Raw genomic sequence first — 14,868 nt, 5'->3', positions numbered from 1 at the left:
GGAGTTTATAGTCAGACCATGAAAAATAGACATAGGTATTGTTTTCAAGCATGTTTAATAAAGAGAAACTTCTAAACAAGATACTGTAAGTTGCTTTCATAATAAATAACCTTTCATTTTAAGTTCAATATTTACTAAATTTAATTTAGTGAATTAAAATATGGCAATTACACTGCCAGGCAACTAATAGAGCACATATTCCTGTGTATAGAGAAATATCTGCACTATGACACCTGGTTTCTGTTTCTGGATTTTATCAAGTATCTAAAGTTTCCCATATAATTCTAAATAGTCCCTAAGTTTATGTCTTGACCTTACCACACACTAGTCTACAAAATAAAACACAAGAAGTTCTTGTCATTTTTAGAGCTTGATAAAATAAAATTAATAACAGATTGCAAAAATTATGAAAACAAGAAGCCTTTCTCCAAAAAGTGTTTTGAAGTAAAATATTTAGCCAATACTTTGTTGAGTTTATTTTTATATAGAAGAGTAAATTTTCTAAATAGAAAAAAGTCTCAATAAAGATACTTGAGTTATTTTTACTTTAATGTATGTAGGACTCTAAAATACATTATTTTAATTTTATTCTCTTCTAAAATTTAATAAATGATCTTTTCATGTTATTCAAGCTTTCATAATTCAGCTACGACAATTTTATATATTTTTAATTGATTCTTTACACTAAATGAATCTTGCAATAAATGGAACTAGACTGTAGGGGATTCAATATTTGGCCCTGTCCCTCGTTAGCTGCAACATCTTAAGTATGACTTATGTATAACCTCATGTATATATGTAGGACTCAATCTCTCTACGCCTGTTTTCTCATCTTTAAAAGGAACTACGAACGGAACCTACATAAAAGAAACTTGTCAGGAGCACTAAATGACTTAACACAAGTAAAGCACTTAACAATAGTGCCTGCCACATACTAATCCCTCAATTAGTGTTAATTCGTTTTTAATAATAATATTTGTTATTATGCTATAAGAGCATAATTATTATTATTTTTTTTACAGAAATCACTTCTGGATTTTGATACCTGAAACTAGTACAAAGTGATCTTCCCTCTTTCTAACCCTTTCCCTTTTAACATTCACCCATTTTTGTCTAGTGTAAATCATATACTAATGTAAACTGCTTCACAAAAGCCATAAAAATTACTTTAGTAAAATGTTATTCAAATTAACTTTTGTTTAGAACTTACTTAAATTATATGCATTGATACCAGTTTAGTTTTGAGAAATACCAGTCAGATATTTGTAGAATGTCCCCTACCTACATTTTAAAAATATGAACTTCCATAGGATAAACAATAGAAGATCATTTGTACAATTGGCAGTTTCTGGTGTTTAATAAACAAGGCTTTATGCTTCAATCCAGTGATTTAGGAGATATGATGTTGAAGGCTTAGAGAAAATAATAAAAATTAATAACATTCTATATCCATCACATCAGGAACACGAAAGTCTCTTTTCATTCCATTAAAACAGAGAACACAATCAACCAGGTAAAGGGTAATTAACTGCACTGCAAGTATTTCTGTTTATGCAATTTAAGGAAAAGTCATCACATACTGTACCTCAAATCAAGAAAACAATGGCTTTAGTTAACACCTGTTTCTAGGAATTGAGCTAATGGTTTATTTTAAAAGCAAATTTCTCCCTCTGTTACTTTCAGCAATTTAAGCTGGTATTCAATACATATAAATTTTAAGTGTTGTTATTGTTACTGTTGTCATTGTTGTTTACAAACATTTTCCTATCTTTGATTAACATTTATTAAATGAAAATAATCACTATAGACCAAAATGTCTATAAATAATCCCAGAATTAGTAAGAGGACCAAACCTTCATGAATATGATTACTGGCATTAAAAGTTCTAAAAAATCATTCAAACAGATAAAAGATGTGAATAGAAAGCTTATAAATAATACAAGACACGTGTAATAATGCTGCTAGGAATAAATATATGGATAGAGGAAAGAAAATACCTAGACAAGGTCAAATTTATTATCCATAATTTAATAAGATATTGATTATACTTTGTTTAATTCTCTTATTTATATTTTTAAAGTAATCTCAAAAAGCCTCAAATTAAATTAGATTAATGAAATTAATTTTTAATGGGTAGTCACAATAGATTAAGACATGCTTTATATTTTAAAATTTTTTTTAAGGTAAGCAAAAAAAATCTAATTCTGAATATTTGATCCCTTTTCTAGTGAAAAGCTAGAAAACTTTCAGCAAGAATAGAATAAATATTACTTCTGTTTTTACTGATAAAGAACAGCATATATTAAGAAGTAGAAGTTGAAAATTTAAAGATTCACAGTTCCTTAAGAATTTTTTAAGAAAATCACATACGTGACACCCCAGTGCTTGAACATAGCACAAATATAAAGGTGGAGCAAGAAAGGAAGAGAATAGAATGAAAGGAGACTTTCTTGTTCCTGATGTGATGGATATAGAATGGTATTAATTTTTATTATTTTCTCTAAGCCTTCAACATCATATCTCCTAAATCACTGAATTGAAGCATAAACCCTTGTTTATTAAACACCAGAAACTGCCAATTGTACAAATGATCTTCTATTGTTCATCCTATGGAAGTTCATATTTTTAAAATGTAGGTAGGGGACACTCTACAAAATATGGTTTGCCATAGACAAATATAAAATTCAAACTTGTCATAGAAATATAGATCTTTTAAAACATACACACTGTATATATATATATATATATATAATAAACTTGTCATAGAAATATAGACCTTTTAAAAAATACACACTGTGAAACAGAAGTAGTCCAAAATGTATAACCCATTAAACCTTAACTGGGTTGGCCTGTACAATAAGTATTTTTATACATATGTGATTAACAATATGCCAACACATTCATTTACACTGGAATAAGAAATCTGTTCTGCTTACTCCATTTAAATTTATTGTAGCTTATGCCACATATGTTTTTTCAGATCCTAAAATCTGAATGTGAACCTCACTATAACCTAACCAGCTTCTTGAAACATAACACTAGTTCTGCACCAAAGTGTATGTAATAAAATATATCCATGAATGTGCGGTAGATCAATTCTAATATTCCCTTAGTTTGGGTTCCTGATAGAGTTTACCCATTTTGGATCTCAATAACAATTACAGTTAAAGCAACAGGGCAATCTAAATTATTTAAAGCTTATAAGTTATATTCTAGTATAGTTTTAGCTTCAAACCACATTTGATATGTCATAGACTCAATATCCTTATTTTGTCATTAGTCTAAAATTGAACATTTCCCCTTTGATCCAATAGTTACATATGCCAGCGCTTTTTATATCTATAAAGGATTAGAATTTATGTTTGTTGTTGCTTAAGGTTTAATTATTAATTTGTTGTACTACACATGGCCAAAAAAGTGGTCTATAAAATACCTGCTTTCTGAAAAGAATTAAGGTAGTTTTGAGGATACTTGGAAACAAGGTGTATGCTTGGTTTGATGGGGGAATGTTCTATCTGCAGCTATGGATTCAATACTATTATATTATATTATTCTAATATTTTGTGTCCTGTTAAAAATCAACTTGATAAAATATTAAGATCTGTTAAAAATCTTCCACAGTAATTGTATTTCTCTTCGTTTCTCTTTAGGTATCTAATAGATCTGACTTAAGTGCCTCTGTGCTATGTTATTTGGCACATGAAAATGCATGACCACGTTACCTTCATTGTGAATATTTTATGCCACTTGAATCCAGCTTAACTATTGTTAACGCAAAATATCTGAGACAAGTCTCAGCCAGTTTAGGAAGTTTATGTTGCCAAAATTAAGGATATGCCTGTGACACAGCCCGATTGTCCTAAGCAGTTCCCAGCTTGACTTTTCCCTTTAGCTTAGTGATTTTGGGTTCCCAAAATTTATTTTCCCTTCACACTATTAATACCATCTCCATCTCCCCTATTTTTCCCCCTCTCATTCTCCTCCTCCTCTTCTTGCCCCTCTGCCTTTTTCTTCTTGTTCCGTGCCCATTCTGGTTTTTTTTTCAACTTTCCTGCACTTTTTTGTTTCAATGTGCTTCCCAGCACTTAGTTGGGCTCTGATTTTAATCAACTGCAAGATACTGTCTTGCAGTATTATAGTATTCGTTTATTTCCACTATTCTAATTTTGATTTAACTTGAGAAATCTTGTTTTATGCTTTCTCTTTTAACACTTACTTTGTTTTCTCATGTTTTGGAAGAGGCATTTATTGATTCAACAATATTTACTCAAAATAAATGTCATATATTGTGACATATAACTATGTTTTCATTGCTTTTATGTTATTTTAAGTGCCTAAGAAGGTAACTCATACTCATCTTTCAGGTTTCTCTGTTTGTAAAAAAAATCACTTAGGTAAAGCCTTACTTAGCTGCCAAATTAAATTATGTTCCCCTATTATTCTTTTTCACAGTATCCTTTAATTTTTACTCAAAGTATTTTGCAATTCTTTGTTTGTGAGGTTATTAGCATAATTTCTATCCACTCACTACTTCCCAAGAGGTTAGGTACCTTGTGCATCCTGCTCACAACTATATACCAAGGGCCTAGAAGGGATTGCCATGTAGCAAGGGACTCAATAATGTTAGTTAAAAGAATAAATGACTGAATGTATGAATTAACGATATAGATAGTCTTAAAAATTCAACCGTGATTATCTTGAATTTAAAAACACTTTGATTCTCTACTGAGTGATGAGATCAAAGACTGTTTTCATTTATTTTCCTGTTTACATTTTTTTGTATTATTAAATGTTTTATGATGTTCATTTTTGAAAAAATATGACATGATTTGATATGAGTCTCTTTTCATATAAAGAAAAAATAGAATTTTTAAAATATCTCTCACCAACACTTATTTTTATTAATATGACTTGCCTTTTTAAACCTAGCTTTTCTTGATTAACTATATAACATACTTTAAATACATGATATAATTCAATTTGATTACAGAAATAATACAAAATTTCTTTATCTGGATATTTTTAAGAAAAAGAGAAGTGTCTAAAACAAATGAAATGCTCTCCAGACACCAAACAGTTGGATGTAACATGTAAGTGAGAAATAGGTCTGTTAGTTCTGATTCTACCACCTGTGTACATTATGTTACCTTTCTGAACATAATCTCTAAGTCAAGACAAAAAATGTACAGGTTTTTCTGGTAAAACTTGGCATCTATAAAACTTTCCTAATACTTAACTTTTTTCTAGGTCTGTGCGTTACTAAACTGTAAAGTTGTTAGTACAGGGCTCATTTGTATTGCCAATAGTACCTGTTGCTTAATATATAATGTGCTGAGTGAATACATAAATAATCTGGGAGAAAACATTGACTGTAATAATGACTTTTGTCAAATAATTTGATCACTATGGCACTTTAAATTTAGTTAGTCCCAGCTACTCAGAAGGCTTAGATGGGAGGATCATTTGAGCCCAGGAGTTTCAGTGCAACCTGGGCAACACAGCAAGACCCTGTCCATAAAAAAAACAATTAACTAGACTGGACATTCAGTCTTTTTGCTTCACATACAAACCTTTAAAAAATACTTTCAGCTGTTCTCATTTCCTTCTCAGTTGCTTTGGGGCTCTCCTATCATGCAGACTGCAGTTGCTCTGAAACCATCACGGTAACAAGCATTCACCTGAACCATTTTTGAGTCAAAACTAACTTTAATAAACAATTTAAAATTGTCAAAGCTTACAAATATAAAGAAGGAGATTACATAGGAATAACATGCCCTAGAATGGATCATACTACTGTACATGAGAAGCTTTTTTAAATAAACAAAAACTATTCTAAATATATAAATCAATAATTATGTTTTCTTAAATAATGAAATAATAATGATATTTATAGAGATAAAATAGAGGTTTGAAAAAATTGTGGGGAGATTATAATAGAAACAATTTCATTGTAGAAAATTAGAAAAATACAAAAAATTAAAAACTGTTTTAATCTTATGTGGCTTTATTTTTTAATAAAGGCATATATAGAGAATAGGTCTACAGCAAAATTTCAAGTAACTCATGGCTCTAAAAGTGTAACTGCAAACTTTAGCATAAATGTTATCGATACTGGTTAAAATTATATGCAGAAAATTTGAAAGGCTGGCACAATGCAAACTGACAAAAGCCCAAAACAAACAAAAGACCAAAAGTAAATTGAGACTTAAAGTTCATCATAAGAAATGCGTTCTTTAAAAACTATTTTTGAGTCCCACTGAATTTAATAAAAAATGAAAAATATTCACTAGTGGCCGGGTGCAGTGGCTCATGCTTGTAATCTCAGCACTTTGGGAGGCCGAGGCAGGCGGATCATGAAGTCAGGAGATCAAAACCATCCTGGCTAACACGGTGAAACCCCGTCTCTACTTAAAATACAAAACATTAGCTGGGCATGGTGGCAGGCGCCTGTAGTCCCAGTTACTTGGGAGGCTGAGGCGGGAGAACCAGGAAGGCAGAGGTTGCCGTGAGCCGAGATCATGCCACTGTACTCCAGTCTGGCAACAGAGTGAGGCTCTGTCCCAAGGAAAAAAAAAAAAATTCACTAGCTAAATACTAAATAACTAATTACAGCTGCCTTTGAGTGTTATTTCTGAATTCAGACAAATATTTTGTGGCTTTAAATTTCATTGCTGTTTAAGTTTCCAATCACGCTTTTTGTTCTGCTCGGGCAGAGAATTTGGAAACAGCATATTGGAAGCAATCTAAATGTCTAACAAGAGTAGGATGGTTACATACACTTTGATATATGTGAATAATGAAATGCTATGAAGCGCTTTTGAAATAATGTTAAAGAGTATGTAATCATGAAGAAATACTCCTAATGTTAAAATTTTTAAAAAGATGCAAAAATGGTATACAATATGATCCAAATATTATGTGTATTTATGTTCACGTGACTACCACCCTTTTTTGTTTATGCTAGTTTAAGCTTCTGTCACTTGAAATAAAAAAGTCCAAATTAGCATATTTTTAGATTATTAATAGAAAATTAATAAAATTTTATTTTAACTTTCTATTAACAGTCAGCTTTTTTTAGCTGACACTTTACTATTTGAAACAATATTGCTTTGTAGCTTTCAAAAGCCTGTGTTAAAGTAAAAGGACAAAAGAAAAAATTTCATTACAGTGTTAAAAAATGCTTAAATTTGATGTTTTCTGCCATTTGCATATCATGTCTAAAAAATACATCATCTTGAGTATCATGCAGATATGTTCCTGTATTAACATTTCAAATCCAAACTAAACTTCCCCTCTATGATGCTTTATAATTGTAGTGCCAAAGTATACACCTGGAATTTAACATAAACAATGAAAACCTCAAATTTAAGAAATTGCCATCTTGGAAGAGTAAGTAACTATATACATATATATGTATACCAATTAATCTTAATCAATGTCATGAAACCAAAGATAGTCTGTGGACTTATCCCCCAACTAAGGCTTCTCCCTACTTTCTATGGTAAATATTTTACCCCTAAGTCTCCCCATGTATTGTACATAGGGAAATTAGTGTGCTCCTCCCTCAACTCTTAACAGGTAACAAAATAAAACAGGAGAGAAGATCTTATTAACAAAAGACTGAGCTAGGTACAATAGTGCATGCCTGTAGTACCAACTACCTGGGCAGCTAAGGCCAGAGCCTAGGAGTTCAAGTCCAACCTGCACAACAAAGAGAGATCACATCTCTAGGAAACAAAACATAAGGAAGAAAGAATACACCTCTTTGCTCTTTCAGCCTACACTTCTCTACCTTCCAAAGCTAAACATTGGAGAGAAAAACAGCATCACCTTATTTTAACATAAAATCTGTTCCTACTTTTAATGAAAAAATTATTTTTAAAAATAAATGAAAAAATGCAAAAATTAAAGAACGAAGGATATTAGAAAGTCCCTTAAAAGGAATAATAACTTATTTTAACTTCTTATACATTTAAATTACATCACTGACAGGATCACAGTGGTCTTTTTTTTTTATTATAAGTTTCAGGGTACATGTGCACAACGTGCAGGTTTGTTACATATGTATACATGTGCCATGTTGGTTTGCTGCACCCATTACTCTTCATTTAACATTAGGTATATCTCCTAATGCTATTCCTCCCCCCTCCCCACTCCCCCCACCCCACAACAGGCCCCGGTGTGTGATGTTCCCCTTCCTGTGTCCATGTGTTCTCATTGTTCAATTCCTACCTATGAGTGAGAACATGCGGTGTTTGGTTTTCTGTCCTTGCGATAGTTTGCTGAGAATGATGGTTTTCAGCTTCATCCATGTCCCTACAAAGGACATGAACTCATCCTTTTTTATGGCTGCATAGCATTCCATGGTGTATATGTGCCACATTTTCTTAATCTAGTCTATCATTGTTGGACATTTGGGTTGGTTCCAAGTCTTTGCTATTGTAAATAATGCCTCAATAAACATACGTGTGCATGTGTCTTTATAGCAGCATGATTTATAATCCTTTGGGTATATACCCAGTAATGGGATGGATGGGCAAATGGTATTTCTAGTTCTAGATCCCTGAGGAATCGCCACACTGCCTTCCACAATGGTTGAAGTAGTTTACAGTCCTACCAACAGTGTAAAAGTGTTCCTATTTCTCCACATCCTCTCCAGCACCTATTGTTTCCTGATTTTTTTAATGATCGCCATTCTAACTGGTGTGAGATGGTATCTCACTGTGGTTTTGATTTGCATTTGTCTGATGGCCAGTGCTGATGAGCATTTTTTCATGTGTCTGTTGGCTGCATAAATGTCTTCTTTTGAGAAGTGTCTGTTCATATCCTTTACCCACTTGTTGATGGGGTTGTTTTTTTCTTGTAAATTTGTTTGAATTCATTGTAGATTCTGGATATTAGCCCTTTGTCAGATGAGTAGATTGCAAAAATTTTCTCCTATTCTGTAGGTTGCCTGTTCACTCTGATGGTAGTTTCTTTTGCTGTGCAGAAGTTCTTTAGTTTAATTAGATCCCATTTGTCAATTTTGGCTTTTGTTGCCATTGCTTTTGGTGTTTTAGACATGAAGTCCTTGCCCATGCCTATGTCCTGAATGGTATTGCCTAGGTTTTCTTCTAGGGTTTTTATGGTTTCAGGTCTAACATTTAAGTTTTTAATCCATCTTGAATTAATTTTTGTATAAGGTGTAAGGAAGGGATCCAGTTTCTGCTTTCTACATATGGCTAGCCAGTTTTCCCAGCACTATTTATTAAATAGGGAATCCTTTCCCCATTTCTTGTTTTTGTCAGGTTTGTCAAAGATCAGATAGTTGTAGATATGTGGCATTATTTCTGAGGGCTCTGTTCTGTTCCCTTGGTCTATATCTCTGTTTTGGTACCAGTACCATGCTGTTTTGGTTACTGTAGCCTTGTAGTATAGTTTGAAGTCAGGTAGCGTGACGCCTCCAGCTATGTTCTTTTGGCTTAGGATTGACTTGGCAACGTGGGCTCTTTTTTGGTTCCATATGAACTTTAAAGTAGTTTTTTCCAATTCTGTGAAGAAAGTCATTGGTAGCTTGATGGGGATGACACTGAATCTATAAATTACCTTCTGAGCACATCCTTGTACAATGGAAAGATATTTATCTGCCTGACCAATGATACTACCATTACTAAGTCAAATGTCAAAAAAGCTGGGCTAATGATAGCTTAACACAGTTCACATTCTGATCTTATAAATGCAGTTATGTGCCATTTCACACATCTATGTCCATTAAATATAATCTCTCTCAACTAAATAACATCTAAAACACTGCTTAGAATGAATAAATTATGATCTGAGAATAAAGTGGGTGTTAAAAAGTATTGATTCTAAGGAAAGAGATGCATATCAGAAGATAAATAGTATATACGACTACATTTTTTGGTAAATTTAATAGATGTATAGTTTTTTTTATCAAGAGAAGCAGAAATCTTAGCTACTATCTTCAAACCACTGAGAGCTTTCTGAAATAATTTATTCAATCTAAGTTATTTAAAGATATTGTGGAATAAAGAAACTCTTTAAATTCTCAAAATGAAGATTATAAAAGTCTTACAGTTTTATCACACTTTGATCTTTAGCAGTTATTTGATCAAACAAAATATTTTGTTTCTGGGAGCATGAAATTGTTCAAGGAGCAAGGGTTTGAGGGTCTGAGAGAACTAAAGTTGAATACTAGTTAGCTGTGTTTTCTTGGGCAAGTTACTCAAACTTTGTCTCTCTTCTCTGTAAAATGAGCATGATTTTGTCTTCTGTAAAATGAACTACATTGGAAGAAAGTTGTCAGGATTAAGTAACTCTAAGGAGCCTATCTCACACCATAGCAATAATAGTAGACTAGTCAGTGCTCAGTTAATTCTCTTCTTTTCCCAAGTGACCTTTCAGAAACCACATACATCTTGACCTGAATTTCTAGCTGAAAACTATTCAAAGTCAAAGACGTTATAGCTGATTCATATTCTAAAATCTGAAATGAACTTTTAAAACCCCCTAATATTTAAATGATTAGAAACAATATTATTTCAATTGATTCAATAAAGTTCTCTTAGAATTAATTTGTTGTATTTTATGACCCAATTAGTTTTGTCTTTCTTTTTTTTTTTTTTTTTTTTTTTTTGAGATAGAATCTCACTCTGTCACCCAGGCTGGAGTGCAGTGGTGCGATCTTGGCTCGCTGCAACCTCTGCCCCCTGGGTTCAAGCAGTTCTCCTGCCTCAGCCTCCCCAGTAGCTGTGACAACAGGTGCCTGCCACCACACCTGGCTAATTTTTGTATTTTTAGTAGAGACAGGGTTTCACCATCTTGGCCAGGCTGGTCTTGAACTCCTCACCTCATGATCCACCCGCCTCGGCCACCGAAAGTTAATTTTGTCTTTAAATATATACACAAGAGCTGGTTTAAAATCAAGGTGTCAGTCAAACACAAATATAACTGAAACTCTCTGTTCAGGCATATAATGTAACCAAACAGCCTGCAGTGCAACAAAGCCAGCAAAGTAAACACTGCCAAGAGATAACCGGCCTTGTTGCCTCTGTTGAGCATGTCAAAGTCCTGCTTCTGAAAATATTTGAAAAATCTGCCTATTTTCCATCTGCTATATTTCTCAGAGGATAACTGGAAGTTCATGTGTAAGTTCACTGCAAGTTCAAATGTGTCGTATCAGGTCATTTATAGGGTAAAAGTTCACTGGGAGTTTATTATTCGTTTTTAAAGACTGCAGTGGAGAAAGAATAAATATACTAATTGAAGCTATTTTATATTATGACCACCACATTTTTAAGCATCATAAATAAAAATTACAAGTTTTAAAAGGCCATGTGCTATGCATAATTACAATTAAAAGGACCCTACAGAAGATGATAAAGATACTATTCCTTGGGACTATCCTTAGAGAAAAAATTATAGATAAATCTTGGTTGTTCTAGATATTATTTAAAGTAAAACAGTTGTCATATTTTACATTTTGTATTGCATATTTTATTTAAACCACACATTTAAATGCAGAAATACAGAGACACAGAAAAAAGAGGAAACATCAGAAATAATAAGTGGATATCATCTTACTATTTAGCTGAATAGAGATGATTTTTAATTCGCAGTTGCTAAGAATGCTATTTAAGGTACAATATTTGTGAGATGTTTATAGTAGAAGTAGGCAGCCAGGAGAAATATGTCTTATTTGGAATAAATCACTGAACCATTAAGAAAAAACCTAAACCACACAGCATTCGTCAATATGATTTGAATCACTGAGGCAAAAATTAAGATTTTTCTTTTGGATAAAACCATAATATTTTTTAAGATGTAGAAGAATACTTTTCAAGGAAAATAATAGTGAACACATATATACATTTACGGGATAATTTCTGGCTTCAAAGATTAAAAATATTTTCTTTCTATAAAGTACTGGTACATCACAGGGGGTATTTGAAAGCTGAGGCTAAGTCCTGCCAGCTTGAGTTCATAACAATCTTCCTTTTACTGCAAGCAGTAAGAGGAGAGTGGGGATCAATCTGACCACCAATGCAGTAAGCCCTGGAATCAGTCTGAAGTCACCACGGACCAGAGGAATTTTGTCACTGATAGAGGGTCGTGACTGCAAGTTGTCCAGATTCTTGGCGTTTTGAACAAAGAATTGAACAAAACTCCCAGCCAAGCAAAGAAAGAATGAAGCAACAAAAGAAGGAACACAGGGATTTATTGAAAAACGAAAGTACACTCCACAGCGTGGGAGCTGACCTGAGCAGCAGCTCAAGGGCCCGGATACAGAATCTTCTTGGGTTCAAATACCCCCTAGAAATTTCCCATTGGCCACTTCATGCTCACTTCATGTAAATGAAGCGGTAGCCGGCAGTCAGTCTGATTGGTTGCAGAAAGCAGCCAATCAGAGGCTGAAGTGAAGTTACAAAGGTCACACTCCTGTGCAAGCATCTGATTGGTTGCACAAAGCAACCAATCAGACGCTAGGGTGAAGTTACAAAGTTATACTTCTATGCAAATGAAGACTCGGCAGGCAACCAGTCTGATTGGTTGTGGACAGCAACCATTCAGAGGCTGGAGTGAAGTTACAAAGTTGCAAATGAAGACTCCACCAGCAATCAGTCGGCTTTGCTGTGGACAGCCAATTTCCCATCTGCCAGTGCAGAAAAGGTGGGGGGTTTACAAAGTGAGTAGCCTCTGGTCCTTTTGTTACTTAGGCTTGGAAAGTTAGGGTTTTCCTTTCAATTAGTTATGGGAAGTCGGTGTGAAACATCCTTAGGTTCCCAGCCTCCAGACTGTATTCTCCTGCTTCAATTTGACTGGGCAGGAACCAATCATGCATAGCGCTTGCCAGGCATCACAGCTCATGCAGTCCTATTTCTCTGACTTCTTTCCCTTGAATCCCTGCTCCATCCAGCTAGGATTCTCATCGCAAGGAGCCAGACGCCGTTTCCGCACCTTTAGAAAAACATTAACTGAATTTCTATACGAAATACATCCATTCCTCTCCGTATGCTTTCTTTCTCTTTGGCTCCCAGGCATCATCTGAATTTAGTCCTTATCACACACTGATAAGTCATCATGTGATTTTAAGAGGTGTAATATTAAATATAGAAATTGAATATGTAAAATACACAGTTTGGATAATTGTTATTCATCAAATGTATCATTTGGTATAATGTAGCCACTTTTCCTCGGGTTTTCCTCCTGGCTGCTCTGAACCATAGTTTTCCCCGTTTTTCACCTATGCACAATATATGATTTCCCATACTGGAAAGCTTTCCCATGGACAGTTCCTCATACCCAAGCCCCCCGCTTGGGGGGGATTTTCTCCTTTGGTACAGTGGCTGAACAGCTATCGTATGAAGTTGGTGATCCTCAGCAGATGTAACTTGTGACTCTTCCCAAGTGTCTCCTACTGAAATTCCAGGTCAGTGAATAATACGGTTTTGTTCTTAAATGCTACATCTACACACACACACACACACACACATGCACGCACACACTCCAGTCTTTATCATACAAAACTGCAATTGTTTCCAACTTCATACCATCCTTTCTAAGCAAAGTGTGGAAGTAAGTTGACAATTCTGTGATATGATCCATGGCACATATTTCTAAAATGTATTGAAGAAAAATAAAACAAGATCTATAAAAATGGAAAAAAAAACCATTTTCTTAGATGGAAAGACATTATAATAAAATGTCAGTTCTACCAAGTTAATTATACACTCAAAACAAATCCAGTTAGAATTTCCTCCTTTGGACAAGATAATCTTAAGGCTCATGTGAAAGAACAAATGCCAAACAATAGCAAAAAATATATATATTTTTTGAGACGGAGTTTTGCTCTTGTTGCCCAGGCTGGAGTGCAATGGCGCGATCTCAGCTCACCGCAACCTCCGTCTCCCAGGTTCAAGTGATTCTCCTGCCTCCACCTCCCAAGCAGCTGGGATTACAGGCATGCACCACTATGTCTGGCTAATTTTTTTTGTATTTTTAATAGAGACGCGGTTTCTCCATGTTGGTCAGGCTGGTCTTGAACTCCCGATCTCAGGTGATCCACCCACCTTGGCCTCCCAAAGTGCTGGGATTACAGGCACAAGCCACCGTGCCCGGCCGCAAAAAAATATTTTTTAAGAAAAGGGGATGAGGAAGGGCTTGGCTTATCAGATATGAGAACATTTTACTTTTATTTTTATTTTTTTGTTGTTGTATTTTTAGTAGAGATGGGGTTTCACCATGTTAGCCAGGATGGTCTCCATCTCCTGACCTCGTGATCCGCCCACCTCTGCCTCCCAAAGTGCTGGGATTATAGGTGTGAGCCACCGCGCCCGGCCGAGAATATTTTATTATACACCAATATGTTAATATGTGTATATGCATTCACATCCGTATATGATTATCTGAGGGTAAATACAAAGTACAAAAGAATACGTGTTTGGTCTATAGCATGATTACATAGGCAGAAGCGATGCTAATAAGCAGGAGAGAGGAGCAGTGGGAAAAGAAGAGGCAAACAAAAAATAATAAGAGAACTGCATTAAAGAAAGCAGATGGAATATGACCAGATTTATTCATTTATGATAAATCTTTTAGATGGGTATACAGATAAAGAAATTAATTCTTTAAATGTTAAGAAGGAAAGGAGACAAAGTCAGAGAAAGGTGGAAAGATGAGAACATGGTTGAGAAATGACTGGAGATACAGGCTGGGCAGGCACTATAGCACAGCCTACCAGCTCTCTTCCTTAACTCTCTTATCACAGCTGCCCCTCTTAGAACTTATGTGCTTCCTCCCACTACCTCTGAATAAGATGGACAAGAACTTACTAAAACCCAACCCTCGACTTCCCAATACACTCAACTT

This window comes from Pongo abelii, chromosome 3 (assembly GCF_028885655.2).
Source record: "Pongo abelii isolate AG06213 chromosome 3, NHGRI_mPonAbe1-v2.0_pri, whole genome shotgun sequence".
NCBI classification, from domain to species: Eukaryota; Metazoa; Chordata; class Mammalia; order Primates; family Hominidae; genus Pongo; species Pongo abelii.
This window is presented reverse-complemented; position numbering follows the sequence as displayed.